Here is a 27,885-nt window from a genome sequence, read left to right as displayed (position 1 = left end):
TCTTGTAATTGTAATTTTTATCATAAACCAGGACTGACCATGCAGAATAACAGTTATTCTTTCTATTTTGGACCTTAACAGATGCCTTTTTATCAGCTATCTCTTTAGGAAGCTCGATATTGCACGACTCCACGTTTATTGGATCAAAAATATGTTTGTGGATATCGGGGTGTAGAACTCGGCTGAATGATTTACATGAGCCTCGGACAACAATCTCGGAAAATATGGCATGTGTGGCTCTTAAGGTGGAATCATGAAACCGCTTAGTGATTTCTCCACGATACCACACCATTTTTCTCCCACATATATACAATGAGGTCTCCTCAAAGGCTGGCTCCGGTTTGCTGGGATGAGTGGGGTCATAACACACCACATTGATGCACTTATTGTCAGGACATCATGGATCATTAATGATTTTGAGTTCTGTTTCCAGAACAGGAATCAATGTTTTCAGAAAACTGATAAAGTCTCTGTGCCCTCCTGCCTAGTTATCTATCCGAGAAAACGAAATGCACTCCTCCTGTGCTTTCTCAGTCATCTTGTAGTTTGGCTGTGAGATCATATTACTAGCCTGGTGTCCGTCTATAACAGAACAGGACAAGGAACTGCCACTAACCAGGATCACTATTACTACCACTATGGGCCGGCCGGAGTAGCCAAGCGGTTCTAGGCGCTTCAGTCCGGAACCGCGCAACCGCTACGGTCGCAGGTTCGAATCCTGCCTCGGGCATGGATGTATTTGATGTCCTTAGGTTAGTTAGGTTCAAGTAGTTCTAAGTTCTAGGGGACTGATGACCTCAGTTGTTAAGTCCCATAGTGCTCAGAGCCATTTGAACCATTTGAATTACCACTATAACTAATAGGCGAGGACTATGACCATTCTGTGTACAAAGCCAGCAGAAGGATGAAATAGGAGGTACCTGTCGTGATGCCACATATTTACAGTGGCGCTGGTTCGGATGAGGAGGAGGAGATGCTGTGTAGGGCCTGGAGGAGTACCCAGGCTGTAGAAATAACCACCATGTGGGGGTGCAGGAGTGTCAGCAACTCCTACCTCTTACATGGTTGTCAGTGGTATCCTAATGGTAAGACAGAGCATAGCCAGAGGGTTGGACCACTGTGGGCCATTTTCCACCTTAAGTGGTAGGAGCAATGGCACAGGTGGGGCATCGATGGCTGGGTTAACCCCTAACCCAATTGGTGTCGTCCTGATGGCTTGGTGGAGCTTAGTCAGAGGGGTGGAAACCCATAGCCGTCAGAGCAGTGCTGCTGCAGAGGGGGAGGCGTGGGGCGACATTTGCAGGAATGGTGGCGACTGAGGTGGCTGTGGTTAGTGCAGCAGTGAGTCTCGTCCTCGTTGGCTTAGGGTATTGCACAGAACCATGGCGCAGTGTACTGTGAGGATGGCAGAGTGGATAGCAACTGCGGCAGTGTTGGCTCACTGACTCTTGAGAAAGAATAATGAAGAATAAGAACACATGTTATAAACTCGCCTGCTGTTGTTGCAAAGAAAAAAAGAGCACTTACTATACATATGATACAAAAAATAAAGATGGGTACATAAATTACCTGAAGCAGTGGTGACGTAACCCTGCCTCCATGGTGACACAACAGCTCTGAAGTCATCAGTGACTGACTGCCTCCACACAGTCAGCCATCGATGATTAGACTTCACGGAGCCGAAGTTACTGCTCTTATTTCTTCCACCCTCTGTAGCATCTCCTCATATGGACTGACTCGTAATTATCGTGTACAGCAACAATAACATATTAACTATGAAAAAAATTTAACGAAAAGAATATATACTTACACGACATCTGCAGTAGATGTAACACTGCCCTTGGCCTCCATGAAGTCACTTAAAACAGCAAGAACATAACGATTTAAAAAGCTATACACATTCACAAATTATAGCATTACTAAAAAGTTGATGAGAATATGTACTTACATGGTGGAATCAAAGATGGAACTGCTCTAGGGGTTGTACAGACTAAACAGTCTGCATCCTCTTAGCCTCCAGCAGCCGATCGTTGGCAGCCAACATTTTGGAATGAATGCTGTAACAACAAATCAACGTTTTTTTCTTTTTTACAGAGAATATATTACTACTATGATAAACTCATGCTATAAAATAACGAAAATATACTTCGAAATCTGAACAACTGCTACTAACTTCGTTTTAACATTCTGATTTGCCAAAATTTGCTACGAACACACAATGAACACTTGCCACTAAATTCGTTTTAACTAAATCTAAACAGTAGTAACAATGAAATAACGAAAATATACTTCCAAATCTGAATACTCAGAGCAACGACATACCGAGACACATTGATCTGGCGACCCTTGCTAATAAATTCGTTTTAACGAAATCTGAACACTCAGAGAGATAAAATAGAGGAAATGTGCATCGGATTCTGAAGACCCAGATCAATGAACACGAGCAATGAACACTTGCTATGAAAATATGTACTTACATGGCAATTTTTGCAAGTACTCAGACATTCCCCGCTGCCACTGACGCTGTTGATGGTACCTGAAGACACTGTTTGCTTCGTGGCGGTGTTAGAAGATGAAATTCTGGGGATCAGGAGTCATACGTGGAAACAACCATAAATATTATTTATCAAGGTCAGTTGTCTTGTCACACAAGAAAAAAGGCCCATTCAGCTACGTCCGTGACACAGCACAGAAAATATTAATCTTCCGGTAATCTCAGTCATGCTCTAAAACTTCATAAGAATTCTAAGTTCCCCTTCGTCTCACATTGAGGTAGTCACCCTTTTCAGGTAAATGGAATGTTGCTTTATAGCTGAATATCAGAGTGGAGGCGAAATGTTAATCCTCAAGTGCTTCCTGAATTCTTACGCAAAAGGGAAGGCGCTACCACGGCTGATATCAAATTGCCCTCGCTAAATCTTCCACACGGTGTGTCGTGATATTCCAACTTCGTGGCTGTTGCAGACCGTTGACGTTTGGGATTGCTTACGAAACTTTCGCACACTTTCTTCACAGTAGCGACTGGCACACGTGGTCGACTGGTACTTTTCTGTCCACAGAGACAAACTATGTCGCCAGCTTGTCGGTACCAAAGCTCAAACATCTGTTTACAAGGCGAATCTCTTCCATAAGTCCCTTCTGAATACACACTACGTTGTTGTAACAGATGAGCACGACGGATATTCCAACACACATAAAACCCGTAACCTCAACCCAAGGGCACAATGCAAACTCGTTGAGCTCGGTGTTCTGTTAATCCATCAGTCATATTTTACATGTAATTCTTTTGAAAATATAGAACTCCGAAAACTGATAAATCATTTATAACAGCCCTGTATCTACGCGACCGTGATTTTATTAATATTTGAAAGGGTTCAAGGAATCATCAAGAAACCCGTTGTGGCTAGCAGTCTTCCCCGACTCTCGAAACATGTAGCTGTGTGTTAAAATTGTTTTATTCTGCGTTGTGTACCCAATAAATGTATGATGAAAATGGAAACTGATATACGATGGACATTTTTACGGAACGCTACCGAATGACACTTTCACGACTGTAGGATACTTCGATTAGAAGTTTTCCACGGAATGAGGCCTCCTCTACCTCCGGCGGAGACGAGTGAGTTATGAATCTGGTTAGATTATAAAAGTTAATGTCTTGGTCATACAGTATGTTACCAAAACTGTGCCGCTGTGACCAGGCTGTTCTAGGCGCTTCAATCCGGAACCGCGCTGCTGCTACGGCCTCAGTTTCGAATCCTGCCTCGGGCACGGATGTGTGTGATGTCCTTAGGTTACTTAGGTTTAATTAGTTCTAAGTTCTAGGGGACTAATGATCTCAGATGTTAAGTGTGATACTGCTTAGAGCCATTTGAACCATTTGTTACCAAAACTGATGAACGATTTCGGAATTTTGACCACTGGCAGATCTAAAACTCAGAAAGTATGAACAAATACCGATGGATGACGATAAGCAAGATATGCTTTGGCAATGATACGTTGCAATATCCACCTGTGAATTACAGTAGCGCTAAACACATCCATTAGCCATACTTCTAACCACGCCGGATACGTCGGGAGAAGATTCAGAACTATCGACAAGTGTCAGAACGTGTACGTCTGGTGAGGGCGCTGCCAGCAAGGTAAAAAATCCGGCCAACAGATCCCGTGTAATCATCTAGCTGGTCGATTTGAGCGCGACCGGCTGTGAGATCAGCCTCATTCGATGAGAATTAGTTGAGATGCGCCCTGATCTCAACAATTTTTTCCTAGGCTACGTCATCTGCAGGATGACGAGGCGGACTGCACTTTCTGTTGTGTAAGCCGAATATGCCAGAATGTGAGATTACTAGAATGAAGTTCGCCGCCTATGGACTGATATAGTTACTCAGCCAAGAGAACTAGCTAACTCGTAACAATGGTCTCCGCCACCGTTTATCAACATCGCCATACCAGTGTTACTATATGACAAACTGGGGTGTATTCAGTGTAACCTGCGTTCACAATGAATTAGTTGTGCGAGTTCTTTAAATTTTCTTGTGACTTTGCATTAGTATTCTACTTTATTGTGAAGTTATTGCCTTTTATTTCAAGTTGCAGAGTACTTATAAAATAGTAATAAATAATTGATTTGTCATTGTAAGAACTGTGTTTCATATACTTAAAACAAACTCACATAAGAATGAAATTTTAGGTTATGAAAGATAATGTCTTGACCACATAATATTTCATTAAACTGGTTACCTGTTTGGACGTTTCAGTCATGATTACGACTAAAAGTAACACCAGGTAAACAAAACATATCAATACATTTACGAAACAAACAATGGCCATTAACTGTGTGACTAAAATGAAAAAGTACCTAAAAAATAGCAGTGACACATGGATACGTAAACAGTAAATAAAAAATAAGTGTAAGGAGTGAATATTTACAGACATATTCATAGATAATTTTTCACATTTATTACATATAACATCTCTTCGTAAATAATCGGAATATGCCACATTTTAGAAATTTATAAACAATATTACTTTTGACATCTTATGATACGTAAAATATTTTTATACACTACTGACCATAAAAACTGCTACACCACAAAGATGACGTGCTACAGACGCGAAACTTAACAGTCTGGAAGAAAATGCTGTGATATGCAAATGAATAGCTTTTCAGAGCATTCACACAAGGTTGGCGCCGGTAGCGACACCTACAACGTGCTGACATGAGGAAAGTTTCCAACCGATTTCTCATACCCAAACAGAAGTTGACCGGCGTTGCCTGGTGAAACGTTGTTGTGTGCCTCGTGTAAGGACGAGAAATGCGTACCATAATGTTTCCGACTTAGATAAAGGTCGGATTGTAGCCTATCACGATTGCGGTTTATCGTATCGCGACATTGACGCTCGCGTTGGTCGAGATCCAATGACTGTTAGCAGAATATGGAATCGGTGGGTTCAGGAGGGTAATACATAACGCCGTGCTGGATCCCAACTGCCTGGTATCACTAGCAGTCGAGATGACAGGCATCTTACGCGCATGGCTGTAACGGGACGCGCAGCCACGTCTCGATCCCTGAGTCAGCAGATGGGGACGTTTGCAAGACAACAATCATCTGCACGAACAGTTCGACGACGTTTGCAGAAGCATGGACTATCAGCTCGGAGGCCATGGCTGCGGTTACCCTTCACGCTGCATCACAGACAGGAGTGCCTGCGATGGTGTACTCAACGACGAACCTGGGTGCACGAATGGCAAAACGTCATTTTTTCGGATGAATCCAGGTTCTGTTTATAGCATCATGATGGTCGCACCCGTGTTTAGCGACATCGAGGTGAACGCACAATGGAAGCGTGTATTCGTCATCGCCATACTGGCGTAAATCCGGCGTGATGGTATGGGTTGTCATTGGTTACACGTCTCGGTCACCTCTTGTTCGCATTGACGGCACTTTGAACAGTGGACGTTATATTTCAGATGTGTTACGACCCGTGGCTCTACCCTTTATTCGATTCCTGCGAAGACCTACATTTCAGCAAGATAATGCACGACCGCACGCTACAGGTCCTGTACGTTTCTGGATACAGAAAATGTTCGACTGCTGCCCTGGCCAGCACATTCTCCAGATCTCTCAGCAATTGAAAACGTCTGGTCAATGGTGACCGAGCAACTGGCTCGTCACTATGTGCCAGTCACTACTCTTGATGAGCTGTGGTATCGTGTTGAAGCTGCATGGGCAGCTATACCTGTACACGCCATCCAAGCTATGTTTGACCCAATGCCAAGGCAAATCAAGGCCGTTATTGCGGCCAGAGGTGGTTGTTCTGGTTATTGATTTCTAAGGATCTATGCACCCAACTTGCAAGAAAATGTAAAGACATGTCAGTTCTAGTATAATATGTTTGTCCAGTGAATACCTATCTATCATCTGCATTTCTTCTTGGTGTAGTAATTATAATGGCCAGTAGTGTACACTTATACATTCAGTTTCCTGTAACTGATGTCTTACTAGTGCCACTAGTGTCGACATTTTAAACTTTATTTAATCTATAAAATAATATGCACTAACTATCCTTGTTCTTTTATGTGCTGACTACGCGTCTAGGTGTCGGTGCTAAATTTTTAAGGTAAGTTATTCATTGTATTTGCACCTTTAACGTCCATTACTTTTTTTCTTAATGTGTGAAAACTAAATTTATACCAGTTTCCAGTTAGCTATGTTTTGCAAACTGATTCAGCACATATTTCAGATATGGTAACGAAAACCCCAAGATGACGTAATTATGCTAGTTGCTTCAATGAACACATCAGTGTGTGCGTGCATGTATGGTACGCACCTTATACTACAAACACAGATGCATAAATACATACATACATATATACACACATATCGGAGACAATGGGTCTTTCGTCGGCCTTACAACGTTCCTCCATAGATGGCGATCTTATGCAATTGGATCCGGTTCTCAAGGACACACCACTGTTGAAGGTCCTTTTGCAGTCCATCCTCTCAGCGCTTCCTCTGTCTTACAACTGAGCGAGTTTCATCAGATTTTCCCATAAGCACAGCTTTAGCTCGGCACGTTTCTGGCCTTCTGGCAAAGTGCCCTGCCTGGCTTATTCTCCACAACTGTATTTTCTGTAAGACGCCAACACCGACTCAAAGGAAGGCCTTCGGCGCTTGCTCGTCACGTCACGTCAGCTGGGCAAGGCGAAGGCCAGGTCTGTTGCAGGCATACTCATAATGGTGGTGTCTCCGTTCCTGACACAGGAAAATGTGAAACTATTGGTGGTAGTTGACCAACACACATTGTTCTGAGAGATTTCTGCAATCAATTAATTGTGCAATTCATTACACTTCTTAACAAATAATGTATTCCTGAACTTAAATTTTAAGGATTGACATACAAAAACAACTTCATGGTCCAGCAGCAACAAAATTCGTGCTTCTTTACCTTATTTGTAAATCTGAGGAAGTTACGTTTGTACTGGGTTGCTTTTATAAGAAACTGTGAACATATTGGTGCTCTTCGTTAGGTATTTTGGTTGACTATGGGGTGAGGAGTACTGAATGTTAATGAAATATCTTGCGATTGTACACGTTGGGGGAGGGGGTGGGGGACAGAAAAAGAGTCAAAAGAGAGATATTTGTTTTATCAAATAAAACTTTTTTACCTTATAAAGTTGCTCCTTTCAGTTGCAAGAGGGGAATATTTATCTTTTCTAATGTTTAAAAAAGTTTAAACTGAGCAGTATTTTCGATGTATGAAGCTATTTTGTTTCGTGTTTAGAATTCATTTCGTTGAAAACGACTGTAATCTAATGACTGACTACAGCTGGATATTCACACATGTAAATTAGTTCACATTTTCAGTGACGAGGTCAAACGAAAATAAATAAATAAATAAAAGAAACGAGTTCATTGTAAGGGGGTTGAGGTTCGATTACAAAATGGATCAAGTAAATATAGTTACTTGAATGTAAAATTTCCGAAGCTTGCAATGGGGCAAAGCGTCTTCTCATATTGATCTACGTTTGTTTCGACAGGATTCGGTAATACAGAACTATGATCTTCATTTGTAGCTTTACGATAGTAAGAAAATCTTTCATCTAAATAAAACTTCAGAATCCAAAACAATACCAAAGATTTTGTCCAAAAATAAGAGATTTATAGTGATAAGCACGCTCAGTCGTTTCTGCCTGCAACAGAACTGGCTTTCGCCGTGCCTAGCTGACGTGACGTCACCAACAAGCGCCGAGGCTTTCCTCTGAGTCGGTGTTGAAGACGCTCGGTTGTTTTATTAGATCGCACATTTCCTAGTTATTTCTACGTCTCCTGCTCATGATTTTCCATTCAAACATAAGCACTTACTCTTCATCCTTTTCGTGTTGACTGATGTTTTTGTCCCTTACAGCAACAACGGTACTGTCACTCCATTACAGACTTTGAGCTTGGTCTAACAGACAGATTTTTTGTTACATTATCTGCTTCAGGATAAAATAAATTTTTGAACTTCTGATAATACGTTGATTAATTTCTTGATTTAGGCTTTTTGTCTGTTGGACCAGGTGGCAAGGTACATAAAATTATCCACTCTGGTTAATTTCCATATTTCAGACTGCAATGAGGCATTATTAGGTGCATCTCTGGGTACTTTTAACATTTCAGTCTTCTTCATATAAATACTCAGTCTAGTGTTACCGGTAATCTTTGTCAAGTCCCCTACGCACTCTCCTACGGCTGCAATGCCGCCTGCACATCCCACTGTATGCAGCCATTAAATGTACCACAGCTCTATTCCGCGAGCTCACGCACAATTCCTCACCCCATGTATCCACACAAAAGCGGGAAATGGTGCTGTCGTGGAGAAGAGTATCGTCCTAGCTTTGGTGGGGAGGGTGGGGGAGGGGGGTGGTGTTACCTGGCGTGATAATACAGCTTCACCCATTTACCTTCTCTTTTCCCGAATTACTTTCTCCAGGACCAAATTAAAAAAAAAAAGTGCTAAAATGGCATCACCATTTATCACACCTGTTTTGATGTTGAATTCCGTGGATACCTCCTCCCAGAATTTCACCTTGACTTTTGACTTTGCTATACACACCTCCACCAAATCTGTTATCTTCCGTGGTACACCGTGCTTCCTCAGAATGTTGTGTCTACTTAATCTCTGCATTCGGTCATACGCCTTCGAGTAATCTACAAATTTTACCAGCAACCGATGTTATACTGAAGTTGACAATAGACATCAGTTCCGAATGGAACGATTATTCAATCATTTAATTCACCGCTATGTGATTAACGGCTCCGCAAAGATTGATCAAAATTGCACTGATACTCCACGCTGTCATATTTTCCATTTCCATCAGTGAATAACCACTACATCGCTTAGTGTTATAGTAGGGTCCAGATAATTCGGTGTGTTACGACACTGCTGCAGGGATTCAACAAAAAAACGGAAACCACAAAAAGACAGCACATTACCATGCCTAATACGATGTCGGAGAAACTTTGGCGTTGAAAACAGCTTCCAGTCATATCGGAATGGATACATATGGGACCTGTGTGACTTTCAATGGAACCTTACACCTACCTTTCTGCAAAGTAATGGCAAGTTGAGGAAGCAGTGATGGAGGGGGTAATGATGAGGCACATTCTTTCCAAAGAAGACCACAAACGCTCCATAATACCTAGGTACTATGACTGCGGTGGCCAGAGGAGATGGGACGACGCATTATTGAGCTGGACGAGCTGAGTGAAGGGTCCTATCGTCTTGGATCCATCTGATGAGCCAAAATATTCCTTGGCAGTAGCTCGGCTATGCGATTTAACCACGAGGCCCATGCAATCCTAAGGTGTGGCTGCGTAAATAGCCAGCAAACACACGCCATATTTCACTCTTTGGGCGTAAACGTGACCAGAAGTTGTAAACAATGTAAATAAGACTCCAGCGACGAAATGACTTTCCTTCAGTGATCTATAATCCAAGTTTTATAGCTTCGACACCACGTTTCCCTGTTACGAGTATTTGGATCACTGATGAGTGGTGTTGGAGTTACAGCTCTTCCTCCCCTTATGGAGCTCTCTTGCTTTTCGAGGGTGAGATTTTCACTCCGCAGAGGAGAGCGCGCTGATATGAAACTTCCTGCCACATTGAAACTGTGTCCCTGACCGAGACTCAAACTCGGGACCTTTGCCTTTCGCGGGGAAGTGCTGTACCATATATTTTTTTTAATAGAAAACTTTATGGTGCACTTCTTTGTTGAAGGAAAGTTGCTCCGCTGCTCTGTGTGAGAAGGAAAATGTTAAAACAAAAATAGGAAAGAAAAAATGCCTTTTGCATTCATAAGCGTCTGGATATTATCTTAAAATTCGTACAAGAACTTAAGTCCCTGGAAGCAATTAGGATTCATACATACTAGATCACTGGCAACCTCTGCTATCCGAAATATTGGATTTGAAGGATTTGACCGTTAATTATGATTTTCAGCATATTTCCAAATATCCTGTAGTCACAATGTTGGCTCATTTTAAAGCGTTCAATTTCTATGTAAGAATTGTAGTCTGGGAGAGTAGCATACCTATTCTGCATAATAAACGATGCTGTGTGGCCCATGATTCTCGTTGCAGCGTTGTTTCTTGCTCGTGGATCTCTAGTTTATATGGCTGAATGATCTCTAAACGTCTACTCCACTGGGTGTCGTACGGTCTATCACCGACACTCGTTGACGAAGAAATGTCGTAATTTCTTCATAATGTCCGCACGTGAGCCTATGAATAAGCGTATCGACTCTTCCTCATGCGTCACAGTTGGATGAAGGCCTATTTTATGTAGCTTTTCCTTCGTTGCTACTTCGTTACCATCTGAGCTACACAGACACGACCCACACCCCCTCCTCACAGCTTTACTTCTGCTAGTATATCGTCTCCTACCTTCCACACTCTCTTGCTGTTGTTTTGGTGCTGAAAGGGTTCGCAAATGCGACATTCATTTCTGCAGTGACTTTTGCAGTTGACGACATCTTACTTTTCGCCACAAGCCTCTTCAATGAAAATCTCTCACGACCACGCAACACACACTTTCGTCCGTGTTGTGACTTACGTGATGACGTTTATCCGCTTTCCCTGTGTGCTATATAAATCTTCGATACTGCGCCTCTTGAAACACCAAATACTTCGGCTGTATTAGTAACGGAAGCAACAACTACAGCAGCACCAAAAATTTGCCACGTTTGAATTCATTTAATTCCAATATGATGCCGGCCGCGGTGGCCGTACGGTTCTAGGCGCTGCAGTCCGGAACCGCGGGACTGCTACGGTCGCAGGTTCGAATCCTGCCTCGGGCATGGATGTGTGTGATGTCCTTAGGTTAGTTAGGTTTAAGTGGTTCTAAGTTCTAGGTGACTGACGACCTAAGATGTTAAGTCCCATAGTGCTCAGAGCCATTTAAACCAATCCAATATGATGTATTCAGAGCTGCCCGCAATACCGTTCTGACCAGCTTATTTACTACATGGCACAGGTGCCCACCGTGGCCATACACGGCAGCGCAACCTTAAGGCTTGGCTAACATCTGCATTTACGTTCAAGCTTGCATTTCTCGCGGTGTTTTCCATAATTTTGTCCAGCCCCTGCAGTTAGCGGTAGTGTGCGATGGCAGATAAGCTAAGCCTGTATTTAATCAGGTAACTGGTGCATGGGTAGATGGTTATTAACTTATGTCTCCTCCTTCTCCTCCCCTGGTAGGCCACGTGATGATTATGAGAACTATTTCTGCCACCACGATGTTAACAGGCTACCTCTATGTCGAGCAGAAATCTTCTAGCCGGGGACAGGCGCAGCTGCTATAATTGCGAACGTAAATTTGCTGTAAGTGTCATTGGTGAGGCGCTGAGTTGCCCTTGGCAGGAGGAGAAGGTGTTCACAGTGATTAGCACAACCGGTGCAGCTGCCAAGACAGATAGCGCCGCGATCGCAGTGGAGTCTCATTTCCTCTTTACAACGGCGTGACCCCTGTCAGCAGCCGAGGCACCTTGCAGCGCCACTCGTCTGCCGGCCTTTAATATTCATGGGCTACGCACCGCGCAGCAAATTGCGCAGTCCGCCGCGGCTAAGACCGGTGCGTACTGCGTTAGGCGAGCATTTTAATGGTGCTTTGCAGCGATAAAATTTGCGTTTGAAAGGCCGCACTGAGTGCATCGTTGCAGTAACACATTCGAGAAGGCGCAGTAATAAATACCGTGCCCTCCTAGTTCTCTGCAGCGGGGTGGATGGGACGGGGTTAGATGAGGTGACTACCTCCCAGCATATCAGAAGGGAATGCACTTTCCGCGTTGCGTTTAAGTGCCTCGAGTTCAGCAATCATGCTTGTAAAATGGAAGCCTAGGAAATCCTTGCCATTATCGAGACCTGCAGAACTGCATTTCTAGGCGATGTCGCTAAAGCACGCTTGTGCGACAGTGTTGGATGTAGAGGTAGATGGTCCCACAACCACGATGGAAGATTTGCTAGTCACTAATATTTACTTTCCTGTTCCTCCACGTTGTATGATTATGAGCAACTTAGGAGGAGGCTATCTGGGAATCGTATTTTTGTAATTTTTTATAGTTATGCTACTGAAGTTAGAAACTCAAATATCAGTCATCTGAAGCAGTTATTTGCAACTCTCAAAAATTTTCGAGAAAATCGACTTTCAAATATTCCGAGGAATTTTAATTCTGTAATGATTTTATGAACATGGTAAGTGGTTCACGTGATAGCATTGGAGAATGCTAAACGGGTCTCAGTAAACGGCTGGTTCGAATTTGGCTAGCTCTCGTTTTTCGGTTTTATTTTTCAGTTCAGCTCGAATGCCTAGGTAATTCAAGTTAATTTCATGAAATATATGCTAATTCACACATATCTAATCATCATTTTTTATGAAAAATGCTTATCTCCTTATTTGTAAACACATGCTGCATGCAAAGTTCCATTCTTCATTGCAAGTGTTGCATTGGTGCATAAGGTGTAGCGTTTTTCCATTAGTTTAATAAGCAAACAGATACACATGACAAAGATTTTAGTCATCAGTAATATTGTCTCTTACACTATTTACAGCAATCTGGCAGGGCTGAGGTAACTTTCCTACTCCGCGACTGTCTAAATCAGGTGCTCTTGAAGAGAAGAACTCTTCCAGCCATGCTCGGGGCGCATTTTCATCTGGAAAGGAAGCACCTAGAAGGTTATTCGATAGAGACCGGAAAATTTGCTAATGTGAGGGCGCAAGATCATGTGAATAAGATGGGTGAGGAGTGACTTCCCAATCCAACTTCTGTACAGATTTTTTGTCGGCCTAACAGAATGCGGGCGGCAGTTATCGTTGAGTAATATCAATTCACGCAGTCTGGTCATTGTTGTTGGATTTCGTCTACAAAACGTCTCATTTGTTGACAATAAATGTCAGCACTAATGGTTACACCTCTGGGAATTGGTAGGACAGCACACCGTCGCTGTTCCAGCACATGCATAACATTATCTTTTTGTGGACGCCCGCATATCTCTGCCGGGAAGTTGCTGTTATGTTTGGGCTCACTCATTCCTTTCTCTTCCTTACGTTAGCATACAGGCATCACTCATCGTTAGGAGTAACGATACAGCATAGGAATAGTCGGTGTTTTTCGCTAGCCAGTTGATGACGAGCGAGCTGAGATGCACATATGCCGCCTGCTGATTTTTGTGATTTCGGCTTAGAACATACGGTACCCCTACACCCAATTTTTGAACGTTCCCCATCGCATGATTTCTTTTTGTTGTTCCAATTTTTTATTCAAATTTGAATACCTACATCATTCAACTATAATATTTATGAAGTATATGTTAACTGACACATGTGTAATCATTTTTTATGAAACATGCATATTTTGTAGTTTGTATTTACACACTGCAGGCAAACTACCAGTTTTCACTATAAACATAAATTCTTAAATATCGATAGTTTAGAAATCATTGATAATAAGGACGTATTAGTTCTTAGTTTAAAGAACCTTTGTTAACTGTCTTCTACAAAACATTGATTGTTAAGAATTTCTATGTACAGTATGTGCAATACGTATTTAGAAACAAGAAGGCACGCATTACTCGTGAAAGAGGGTCATTAATTAGTGTTCAGTGAGGATAGGCACCAGCTCTAGCCAATAAAAACACGGCAAAGCTGTTTCACTCCGCAGGTATGCTTCCCACACCTAATGGGACGCCTGACAGATGGGAACTAGAAACGACGCCAGGGTTTACCTTCCCAGCGAGAAAATCGCAAGTCTTCTATCCGAGTCAAACATGCCCAGTACTGTCAATAAATTACTCATGAAATATTGGCAGAAAAATGAAGCAATATTGTATAGGAAACAAATTGATTGCACTACGTATTCTCCCTTTCGTACAAACCTTGTCACAAATCTTTATAAACGATACTACTAGCATTCAACATTGTAGCTAAGTGTCCGTATGGCGTGCAGATATTGTTGTGTATAAGAAAAGTAAACAGGAGTGCCGCAACTGTATGTGTTAGCCTGTGACATTTCTTCGAATGACCCAGACGAAAAGACCGATGGCTAGAACTAAAATCTGGCGAACAGAAACACTAAGAAAAAATATACGTAAACAGTGGGATATACATAACATTTATTTTAAGAAACGAATATTACAGATTGAAGTTTTCCCTCTGCAGCAGAGTGTGCGCTGATTTGAATCATCCTGTCAGGTTAAAACTGTGTGCCGGATCGAGACTCGACTTCAGAACCTTCGCCTTTTTTGTTTTCCAAAGGAACATTTCTGGCGTTAAAAGGGAGTGGGGGCAATGTGGGCAGGGGTCCCATCCCCTCCCCCAAGAACGAAGGAAAGTGTAGAGAACGTGGAGTAGAGGCGTAAAGCACATCAATGAGACAAGGTTTTTAACTTTTGTTTTACTTTTTATTTTTATTTATTATTTTTATTTATTTATTTATTTATGTATATACCACCGAGAATAACAGGGAAAAGACATCACGAGGCAGAGGGAGCGACAATTTTTCGCAGTCGGTGGGACTGTCGGTGCTTAGTTTTTCTAGAAAAACATTCCTGTGACCACAGAACAATGGATACTAAGAACAGAAAAGGTATAGGTCAGATCTTCATTGCAGCAACTCCCCAACTCCAGGATGGGTTAAAAATTGGAGAAAAGTTTAGCGTATTCAAAAATGTTCAAATGTGTGTGAAATCTTATGGGACTTAACTGCTAAGGTCATCAGTCCCTAAGCTTACACACTACTTAACATAAATTATCCTAAGGACACATACACACACCCATGCCCGAGGGAGGACTCGAACCTCCGCTGGGACCAGCCGCACAGTCCATGACTGCAGGGCCCTAGACCGCTCGGCTAATCCCGCGCGGCTTGGTGTATTTGGGACTGCAAATTACTGCATAATGACGTTCATTAAGGAAGTGTCAAAAATCAAGGATATTTTCTGCCGCGCGGAGTGGCGGTTTGAGGCGCCATGTCACGGACTGCGCTGCCCTCCCGTCAGAGGTTCGAGTCCCCCATCGGGCATGGGTGTGTGTGTTGTTCTTAGCATAAGTTAGTTTAAGTACTGTGTAAGTCTAGGGACCGATGACCTCGGCAATTTCGTCCCTTAGTAATTCACGCACATTTGAACATTTTGACAGTTTTATCGCAATCAACAAACAAGTAGTGAACTACATGTTCACGAATCATCATCACGGAGGTCGTCTTCGTTTGTGGGAAGTATCCTGAGTCCGGAAATAGTTGCGTGTAGATAGGTCTCTAATGAGTCCTGCAGGTAATTAAGGCCAGCACTTGTTGTACCAGGAACAAGCTACCTGTTGGCGATCCACACACCAAGCGATGCTAGTTTGTATCCAGAACATCACCAACAATACACAACACGGTGTCTACAAGGTGAATCCCACGAAGGCGTGACTGGCATACTTGCTTCCCGTTAACTGTAAGATACCAGCCTCAGTGGCAAGTTAAATAACGTACACCGATCGCCAGACGCCTGTCAGCAACATTTGGTGATCTGTTCTGCTGAAAAAAGCCGCAGATCGCTTTCATGGGCACGAAGTGCGTCGGCAGTATCGCAGTACGGACATAGCTTAATTCGAGGAAAAAATGCCGGAAATAAAAGAAGAGGGGAGGGATGTGCGAAAGCTGGATAGCGGATGAGAGAGAGCGTGGTGCACGAGCCTCCAGGCTGGTATGTCACGTGGGACAATGGCGCTAGTGCACTGTTTGAGAGCTGACGAAAGGTGCTACTGCTCTTTCAGGGAGATGATACAGGCCCAAACGGCCCCTGCACTTCTGGAGGGTGAGTGTCTCGTACCGTATGTTGAACAGAAAGCCATGGCAAACATATGAATCGAATGCCACTAGCACGGGGCAGGTCGTGGATGGCGGAATGGGGAGTGTCTGTGCCAAGCGGGGAATACGAGACGCCAAAATACATTAACATATTTTGTCCATTGCAGAAGATCGAGGGCTCTTAAACTGTGATCTGGGAGCCCAACTCGTAATTGGGACAACAGGTTCCGGCAGTTAACGGCAGTCCTAAACTTCGGACTGTACCAGATACTCGCAGTGGAGCAGCATTGTCCGCAGAAGCCACTCATACAGCCAAAGCGCTCGATTTGCGGAGTTTAAGTTCCTTCATAGGTGGTAGCCCTTGTCAGTGCCTCTGCTGGCCTCAGCGTCGCTACAGACAAAGATGACGAGATCGTCCTCACAAGCACTGCAGCTAAATACAGGCTATCAGGAGACATTCCAGACAGGCGTAGAATGAGGCCGCACAGCAATGTTCCATGGTGAAAGCAAACATCATTGCAGAGAGCGGACAGCCTTGACGCATTGAACGACGGATCTAGATGGGAGGAGTAAGGTGGCTATTCTAGAGTCCATGGGGCGTTGATACGAGAAACAGACGCATTATGATGTCGTCGGTAGTATCACGGTGTCCCATGATGTGGAGCACCCCTTCCAGGTAGTCATTATCGACCCTATCGAACATCTAGCTGAAGTCAAAAGCGGCCAAAGTCCAGACATTAGACGAGAGTGAGCAATACCGATTACGTCGCGATAGCAACAGAGAGAAGTGCGGGTATTTCTGGCATCTCCCAAAGAGGTCTGATTACGGAAACCATATACCGGGCCGTCCGTCTAAGCCGAGCAGGTAACGGATGGGTAAAGACCTTCACTTTGCTGTTGAGCAACGTCGAGGGGTGATAATCGCATAACTTTTATGTACGACAAGGCTTGTGAATGGGAATGAGGAAACCACCGAGGAAACCGTCTGGGATCTGCATAATAGGCCACTTACGGTTCAGAGAAGTTTTCGTCCGCGTCGGCGATGGTAGTGGACGTAATCTCTGATAAAACTCTAATGGGAAGCCGTCATGACCGGGCGACTTGTTCACAGAATCCGCACGGGTGGCATCGTGGCCTTCGTCGACCATGACTTTGTGTAACGCCTCCAAATGGACTTAGAAATTTCTCTACAAGATCGCGGTTTCTGATTACTACATTGGACAGTGATAATTATTAGTTTTATAGTTTTTCCCAAACGTGTATTGTAATTCTATGAAAATCAAAGGAAAGATGTGAGTGCTCTAGTATCAGTGAACTCTATAATATCTTTGATGGACGGTAAAAAGCGACTACCGACTTTTGTTCTCCTATCTTCGGTATCTTGAGTCAAGCATGTAAGCATCTGCTTTAATCCACTAATGTAATTTCATATCTTGAATAATAATTAATTCAGAATTTCAAGGCGTATGAGACTGTATTATATTGATAAATATTGGCAAGAATGTCTTTGCCACTCATCAGCGTTGGGTAGCATTACGTTGCCTGGCACATTTGGTCAGACGCCGACAACCGCAGATCGAATGCTTTTAAAGTATAAATCTTGTTACTTTTTATTTAGCAGATAATAATCAAATATTTTCTAGGTCAGTGTTCATACAGCGTGGCAGTTTAAATTTCCCGCGCGTAGTCAATTATTGATGTACTGCTAAGAATGTATTTCATGTCCGGCCAGGCATAGGTGGATAAAGATTAAACAGGGTTTTTATTCTAACTTTCAATGAAAACGATCAGCTGAGGCATCATTTTAAATTTTAGCAGTTCTGTGTCCAACTGAAGCCAAATTAGGTACTTTGAACTTACGTAATGGGACTACTAATTATAACGTTTCCGCCCTCGCTTATGTTAAATACAGATTCGAACGTCACTTAAAGAAAAGTTTGTTTCCACATTCTCATCCTTAGGGAAACGCTATAGGTGGCAAGAGCTATCTTTCCTTTCCCAGAAACCGAGCTAAAAAAGAGTCACGAGACCGCTGTCGAGTTGGCCGGGTTGTGGCGCTGTGCAGAGTGCAGCATAACATAATGTGCGTGAAGGGCAGATGCTATATCACTTTGTGTATGTGACAAGATTAACCAAAATCTTCCGACGGTAGCGCCGTTCTATTATCTCCTGGGCTAACCCATCGTTTGAACGTCCCCTGACCGTAGGTCCTTCAAGGTTAGGGTGAGAGAGGACTGTGAGCTGTGCCTTGGCACAATTCAACGTAGAGTAATGCCCTGGCGAATATGGCATCAGCGTACGTTTCCGAAGAATGGTGAAGTAGAAACTCTGCGTTCGTCGTCGTAACGCCGCGACGTCCCTTCCGTAACCAATCAAGGCCCTGCGGATGGCAGGCTTTGCATGGCAGACTTACATGCGTCACAGCCTCGACGATAAGCTGTCCATCGACCGTTGGGTGAAGTGAGATGGACTGTGTTCAGTTTTCATGATCCTCAGCAACATCATACCCTTTTGTGGCAGATATTGACGGCACAGATACACGTATCATCGTCAGAGAATGTAACGGGCGGGACTTCCTTCCATAAATACGATAGAGGCAACTGAAAGAATGGCTAGTGAAATGCGTAAGCCGTGAACGATTACCATGTACATGCCTCCAGGAATCCACAAGGCCGAAGTGCTGGACAAATGCGGCTAGAGCTGCTTGTGGAAAGTGACATATCAGTTGCCTGAGTGGATTTGAAATGTCCACCCATGATTTAGGCATCCTGCCGACCCAGAAACAGAGGTGTAACTGCCTCGAAGAAGAAAGTGGAACGTTTGTGGCGCCAACCCGAATCAGATGTCGCGAGAAAAGTATATATGTGTTGTTTGTCTACCTTGGCTACTCGGTGCATTAATTGTAAATAATTACGTACCTATGCTACCTATATTTAATCAATAAATACTTATTTTATTCAAAATGACAGTTTGTGTTTCTTTTGTGAAAAACCTTTATCCTCTATTTGGGCTTCGCCGCAGTTGGGTAAAAGTGTTGGAGCCAACAGTAGTGTTGAACACCTAGTAACTAGTAGAGAAAAGTGTTTCTGCAGCACCAACAAGTTCATGAATTTTAAATTAGTGTAATGACAGTTCTTCTATTATATATTATTAAATATAACCAGATTGTCGTTGTCAGGAGAAAGAAAACTGGCGTTCTACGGATCGGAGCGTGGAATGCCAGATCCCTTAATCGGGCAGGTAGGTTAGAAAATTTAAAAAGGGAAATGGATAGGTTAAAGTTAGATATAGTGGGAATTAGTGAAGTTCGGTGGCAGGAGGAACAAGACTTCTGGTCAGGTGACTACAGGGTTATAAACACAAAATCAAATAGGGGTAATGCAGGAGTAGGTTTAATAATGAATAGGAAAATAGGAATGCGGGTAAGCTACTACAAACAGCATAGTGAACGCATTATTGTGGCCAAGATAGATACGAAGCCCACACCTACTACAGTAGTACAAGTTTATATGCCAACTAGCTCTGCAGATGATGAAGAAATTGAAGAAATGTACGATGAAATAAAAGAAATTATTCAGATAGTGAAGGGAGACGAAAATTTAATAGTAATGGGTGACTGGAATTCGAGTGTAGGAAAAGGGAGAGAAGGGAACACAGTAGGTGAATATGGATTGGGGCTAAGAAATGAAAGAGGAAGCCGCCTAGTAGAATTTTGCACAGAGCACAACTTAATCATAGCTAACACTTGGTTTAAGAATCATGAAAGAAGGTTGTATACGTGGAAGAACCCTGGAGATACTAAAAGGTATCAGATAGATTATATAATGGTGAGACAGAGATTTAGGAACCAGGTTTTAAGTTGTAAGACATTTCCAGGGGCAGATGTTGACTCTGACCACAATCTATTGGTTATGACTTAACTGAAGAAACTGCAAAAATGTGGGAAATTAAGGAGATGGGACCTGGATAAACTGAAAGAACCAGAGGTTGTACAGAGTTTCAGGGAGAGCACAAGGGAACAATTGACAGGAATAGGGGAAAGAAATACAGTAGAAGAAGAATGGGTAGCTCTGAGGGATGTAGTAGTGAAGGCAGCAGTGGATAAAGTAGGTACAAAGACGAGGGCTGCTAGAAATCCTTGGGTAACAGAAGAAATATTGAAATTAATTGATGAAAGGAGAAAATATAAAAATGCAGTAAATGAAGCAGGCAAAAAGGAATACAAACGTCTCAAAAATGAGATCGACAGGAAGTGCAAAATGGCTAAACAGGGATGGCTAGAGGACAAATGTAAGGATGTAGAAGCTTATCTCACTAGGGGTAAGATAGATACTGCCTACAGGAAAATTAAAGAGACCTTTGGAGAGAAGAGAACCACGTGTATGAATATCAACAGCTCAGATGGCAGCCCAGTTCTAAGCAAAGAAGGGAAGGCAGAAAGGTGGAAGGAGTATATAGAAGGTTTATACAAGGGTGATGTACTTGAGGACAATATTATGGAAATGGAAGAGGATGTAGATGAAGACGAAATGGGAGATACGATACTGCGTGAAGAGTTTGACAGAGCACTGAAAGACCTGAGTCGAAACAAGGCCCCCGGAGTAGACAACATTCCATTAGAACTACTGACGGCCTTGGGACAACCAGTCCTGACAAAACTCTACCAGCTGGTGAGCAAGATGTATGAGACAGGCGAAATACCCTCAGACTTCAAGAAGAATATAATAATTCCAATCCCAAAGAAAGCAGGTGCTGACAGATGTGAAAATTACCGAACTATCAGTTTAATAAGCCACGGCTGCAAAATACTAACGCGAATTCTTTACAGACGAATGGAAAAACTGGTAGATGCGGACCTCGGGGAGGATCAGTTTGGATTCCGTCGAAATGTTGGAACACGTGAGGCAATACTGACCTTACGACTTATCTTAGAAGAAAGATTAAGAAAAGGCAAACCTACGTTTCTAGCATTTGTAGACTTCGAGAAAGCTTTTGACAATGTTGACTGGAATATACTCTTTCAAATTCTAAAGGTGGCAGGGGTAAAATACAGGGAGCGAAAGGCTATTTATAATTTGTACAGAAACCAGATGGCAGTCATAAGAGTCGAGGGGCATGAAAGGGAAGCAGTGGTTGAGAAAGGAGTGAGACAGGGTTGTAGCCTCTCCCCGATGTTATTCAATCTGTATATTGAGCAAGCAGTAAAGGAAACAAAAGAAAAATTTGGAGTAGGTATTAAAATTCATGGAGACGAAGTAAAAACTTTGAGGTTCGCCGATGACATTGTAATTCTGTCAGAGACGGCAAAGGACTTGGAAGAGCAGTTGAACGGAATGGACAGTGTCTTGAAAGGAGGATATAAGATGAACATTAACAAAAGCAAAACGAGGATAATGGAATGTAGTCAAATTAAATCGGGTGATGCTGAGGGAATTAGATTAGGAAATGAGACACTTAAAGTAGTAAAGGAGTTTTGCTATTTAGGAAGTAAAATAACTGATGATGGTCGAAGTAGAGAGGATATAAAATGTAGACTGGCAATGGCAAGGAAAGCGTTTCTGAAGAAGAGAAATTTGTTAACATCGAATATAGATTTATGTATCAGGAAGTCGTTTCTGAATGTATTTGTTTGGAGTGTAGCCATGTATGGAAGTGAAACATGGACGATAACTAGTTCGGACAAGAAGAGAATAGAAGCTTTCGAAATGTGGTGCTACAGGAGAATACTGAAGATAAGGTGGATAGATCACGTAACTAATGAGGAGGTATTGAATAGGATTGGGGAGAAGAGAAGTTTGTGGCACAACTTGACTAGAAGAAGGGATCGGTTGGTAGGACATGTTTTGAGGCATCAAGGGATCACAAATTTAGCATTGGAGGGCAGCGTGGAGGGTAAAAATCGTAGAGGGAGACCGAGAGATGAGTACACTAAGCAGATTCAGAAGGATGTAGGTTGCAGTAGGTACTGGGAGATGAAGCAGCTTGCACAGGATAGAGTAGCATGGAGAGCTGCATCAAACCAGTCTCAGGACTGAAGACAACAACAACAACAACAACCAGATTTTTATAATACTGAAATCTAGTCCGCCGGAAGTGCGCAGCCACAGCGAAGGTTAAACTGAAAGTGAAAAATGCAGCTGAAACCACAAAATGATGAAGACAACAAAGGATACGAATGTGACTCGAATGGAATTTTAATAGGAAGATAACTGTTTATTGTTATGAATCTGATAGAAGAGAAGAGCTATTTCATCCCACTTCCCATTTAGAGCTGCTGAAATGTATTTGATTTGAGTTGGCCAGATGTCTTAAATGTGTCACTTCCTTAATAACTGCTGATCGGGAAGATCAGAAAAAGCTTTCCTGCTGCCTGAGGTTTTCCAGATTTTTGCAGAACCGGCAGGTGTTGTTATTTTTGTGATAGTGGGGAAGTAAGGTAGTAGGAGCAGTTGCGAGAACGGGATCTCATTAGCTTTTTTTTTAGAACAGCAAACAGTATTTGAAAGCAGCGGCAAAATAGCTGATGAGAAATTTATATTATTTTTCGTTTTTACCGTTCGCCGCAGCTGTTGCTAGGGTGCGCTGGTGTAGTGATTTTCGACTAGTAAGATACATGCTCAGTATGAAATCTTGGTAGCTCCAGTAATTGAAAGTTATGAATTCATGTACTCTTTTTAAGAAAATGTGTTTCATTTAGCCCTTTGGTGAAATAATTTTTTTCTCGCCGTCGTTATACATTAAGCCTAATTATTTAAAGATATTTAGTAGGTCTTTTGCGGAGTGTGTGAAATTAGACTAGCTAGTTCCTTTAGACTTAAGACTAACAATCTCGAAAGACTTATTGGAGGTATTACCTAAGGATGTTATATGTGGTGGTTAGAGACTTGGATGCTGCATTGTTTGATTGTAGGCCTGTAATGATGAACGATATAATTGAAGACAGGAGCGTCTTGGTTTCTTAGCATAATATACAATGTCTTTCACTATTTACCCACGAACACTGCAATAATCGATTATCCATTAACCGTGCAACTGGTACATCTACAAACTAACTCTACTTTCACGTAGCACTTCGGACCTTCCATCGCTGGTCATTTTATCGACATCTAGCAAATCACTCGTCATTGGAGCGACGTGGAAATAAGCGACAGCATTTACAGCGAACACCTGTCCATCATTAAAGGAACAATAACTTTTACCCAATTCAAAAATGACAGCAACAAAAGGAAAACTTGCATTGATTCTAAGAACCTGGCCGTAGGAAACTTCGTAACAGACTTCTTAAACAAATAGTCCAATAAAACAATCACTGACACGATAGAGGAGCTTGACAACTACGATCAGCTACTAGCACCAGCGGTACAATCCATCACTTCAAGCAGTCCTGCTAAGAAAGCTATTATAGAACACAAGGATAGGATTCCTACACAGATACTCAACCAAATAAATAAAATACACAGGCTGATCAAACGTCACTGTAATTAAGGAGCTAAAACGGAACAGAATCACATCAATAACCAAATTAGAAAGGAAATCAGAGCAAACAGATGGGAACCAGAGGCAGGAGAAGTTGACCCACCCAACCACACTCTGTTTTGGAAAACGTTCGAGCGAGTCGTGTGCCAAACCACCACTGAAGAACCAGCTCCACACAATGAGATCACAAACGAAAGATGACAGAGGGAAGGTCAAAATATTTCTCAATGAACTTGCAAAAATCCACGACCACCCACAGAACCGAAAATTAGACGATAGACATGAGGAAATGATTGCTCGAGAACTCCCTCCGCTATTACAAAGAAACAGTACATCATGCAACGATCCGCTATTGTACAAATAACCGAATATGAGATAGCTTCTGCTGAAATTTGTGGCACTGGACGACTTCATCTCAAACTAATTTTACCGCATTGACTTTCTCAAGTACTAAACCTGTATATAATGCAGTCTTAATTCAAAAAATCAGCTCATCGGAATGGAAATGATTCTGAAATACAGAAAACCGGAAAACCATCCTAACTTATGCAGGTCCAAAATGTTACTCCCAATACTGACGGAACTTCAGCACTTACTGGTGTCACGCCCCTACCTACGATAAAATCAATGAACAGGCTAACAGCTACACCAGCAAACCAGGAACATGACTCAGTAACAGGAGGACTCGACAGAATCCAGGCGAAAGCTAGCTATTTTTATTTAGGCACAGAAAACTTACCAATATTTGGCCAGAGGATCTTCACAAACTCTATATTCGACCCTGGGTACATCTGGAAAAATTAAACCAGCCGAAAGCAGAATCAGCCTGCTGCGACTTGGAGCCGATCAACCAGAGCTCCTTCTTTCATAGTTAATCTCTCACCCATTCTCGAATATGGATCTCCAGTATCGATTGCGTCAACAAGTCAAGAAAAAATAATTCTGTCTGCTTCTCGGACGATTCTGCATATTGCTGGAGATGTACGTTATGACTTCCACCCAATTCTTTACACGAAACCAACAACACCAAAAGTATACCCGAAATAATCAAAGATCGATACGCCAGATGCATGGGGGCTTAAGTAAATATAATGCAAATATTTTTAGTTTTAGTAGCTTTCGGTCCGGTTACGCTGTTTCGTAACCGGTTGGTCCTGAATAATGTTAGTGCGTAATCTGACTGCATAGACTAACAACAAAGAATGAAAGGAAATTTCCGTTAGCACAATTAATTAATTAAGTCCCCAGCAACTATAAAAGCCAGATGCTTTGTTGACTGAACCTGTGACCAAGAGGCATTGTTATTTAGGACGTCTAAAATAAAAAATTTTCTTTACCTTCATTGACGAAAAATACACTTTGATCATTACAACATCCCCAATCGAATAACATATGGTGTCTTGCCCAACAGAACAACTAGTACTCTATCGACGTCTCAACAAGCACAGATCACGCCTACCTCAGAACTACTACTGCCCTCAGCAACTTCTCAGCTGCAACTGCCAGTGGAGGCGCAACCTCTAGCGCTGTGACTCAGTGTAGCCACCTTTCACAGATTCTTTCTTAACAGGCTAAATCTCAAACAACATGTTCTCACAACGTTCAACTTTCCAAAATTCAAACACTCTTTCTCTCCATAGATCATCATAGAAGCTGTATCACACGTACTGCACCAAATGTCTCTAGATAATGAAGATGACAATCAGACCATTCATAACCCAAAGCCACCCTAGACTAAATATCTAGTATGTCAATGATAACAAAGAGAAAGAAAAGCCAGAATACCAGGTAACTAATCCACTAATCCCCGCCGAGTTTCTTTTGTAAGTACTCAATTTCCCCCAAATAAATTGTGCCACCACAGAAAAAACTGAAAGTACTTGCTGAAAAGGGCTTTGCACTTCTGCAGCCCTCCATCGCCCTCAGACGTAGGGAAAAAGAAGATATTGTCAAAGGATATCAAATATTTCTCTGTGAAGACTTGAGCCCTGCGCATTTCGCGTGAAATCCGACTGATTCGATCTCGAAGAGACACTGAATGTGACGCTGTGGGGCTTTACTTAAACGACGCACATATTGCGGCCGGAGAACGGAACTCACGAATGTCACGAATAACAAAAACTATGAAGCTTCCACTGGAACTAACTACGCTCCGCGGTATGACACCTGACCGTAACCACAGCAGACGACAGATAATGGCGAAATTCTAAAGGGCTCCAAGCGACTGTCATGTAGTAACAGAAGAAAGACGTAAACTGAGAACTTTCCATTTTTGATACTGTGACTTCCATATTTCCGACTCACTAAATTTAGCTGTGGTTTCTCCAATACGAATAAGGAAACGTAACTAAAGTAACGTCCCGTCTCCTGTTAATACCTTCTGAACTTAAAAACTTTAGGTAACAATTCCTCCCGTTTTTAAGAATTTTCGATAATACGATTACGGCTTTGCCACCGTGAACCGTATATATTACATTGGACTGTTAGTTTTTTATATTTAATTTAAAAAAATATCAGTCCAATGTAATATATACGGTTCACTGTGGCAAAGCCGTAATCGTATTATCGAAAATTCTTAAAAACTGGAGGAATTGTTGTAAAATGTAAACTTTCACGGCCGGAACTGTCATGATTAATAAAATTCTTTTCCGGGCTATTATGCCGTGGTCTGATGGATTTCGCATTGTAAACCAACGTTTCGTCCCCATCTGCGGAGGACATCTTCAAGGGGGTTCGTGGCTTCTGTTAACTTCCGAAACACACACTGTCTCACTACTGACTGCAGCAAATTTTTGTTTTCACGTGCTCCCGCGCATAGGCGTGACGTCACATGTTTTGAATACGCGAGCGCAATTGGCCGTTGTCGGTTGCCGCCGTCCGCTGTTGCTATCATCCCATGGCGGAAGACTGGTACACATCTTCTTCAGCACCGGCATCCAGATGTCATTCAATTTCACGCCCTCCTCCTTCCTATTAAAATTCCTGGGGTGTTTCATAATCTCTATAGCCTCTCTGTAAAGCCTTTCATGATATCCGCTTGTGGCTGCCAGTACTTGAGTTCTATCAAAATAAATGTGGTGGTCTCCTGACTGCAAAGCGTGTTCCGCAACAGCTGATCTATCAATCTCTCCCCTTCTACAATTGCCCTTGTGCTCTTCTAGTCGTTTTTTGACCGTTCTTTTTGTGGTACCCACATATACCTCCCCACAACTACACGGGATCCTGTAAATTCCTGCTTTTTCCAGCGGTTTACGAGCATCCTTGGCCAATCTCAGGTGTTCTTGTATCTTCCGGGTAGGTTTGTAAATCACCGCGATATTCCGTTTTTTCAATATTTTCCCTATGCGGTCAGTGACGTCCTTAATAAAAGGCAGGAAAACTTTCGATTTTGCAAGCGCTTGTGCATTGCTATGATTTTCACGCGGCGGTCTTAATGCTCTTTTTATCTCAGCAGCCGAGTAACCATTCCTGAGTAATACATCAGTGAGGTGTTCCAGTTCCGTATCCAGTAGCCCAGGTTCACAGATGTTCCTCGCTCTATCCGCCAACGTTTTTATTATGCCTCGCTTTTGTTGTGGGTGGTGGTTCGAATCTCGGTGTAGATAACGATCCGTGTGCGTGGGTTTCCGGTAAACTGTATGGCCTAAGCTACCATCCTGTTTCTTGTAAACTATCACATCCAGAAAATTTAGTCTCCCTTCTGCCTCCTCCTCCATGGTAAACTGAATCTTCGGATTAATACCGTTTAGATGTTTGTGAAAACGGCCTAGTTCCTCTCTGCCATGCCTCCACAACACAAACGTATCATCTACGTAGCGGAACCAGATATTCGGTTTTTTGTTGGCAGTTTCTAGAGCCTGCGCCTCGAATTTTTCCATGAAAAAGTTAGCTATAACCGGGCTTAAGGGGCTCCCCATTGCCACGCCATCAGTCTGTTCGTAGAACTCATCGTTCCATTTGAAATATGTGGTCGTAAGGCAATATTTAAATAGTTCTGCAATGTCGGGAGGAAAAATTCTATTCAGCTGTTGCAACACCTCATTGAGAGGAACCATAGTAAATAGCGATGCCACATCGAA

The sequence above is a fragment of the Schistocerca gregaria genome, chromosome 7, assembly GCF_023897955.1.
Source record: "Schistocerca gregaria isolate iqSchGreg1 chromosome 7, iqSchGreg1.2, whole genome shotgun sequence".
NCBI lineage: Eukaryota > Metazoa > Arthropoda > Insecta > Orthoptera > Acrididae > Schistocerca > Schistocerca gregaria.
Note: the sequence above shows the minus strand (reverse complement) of the source record.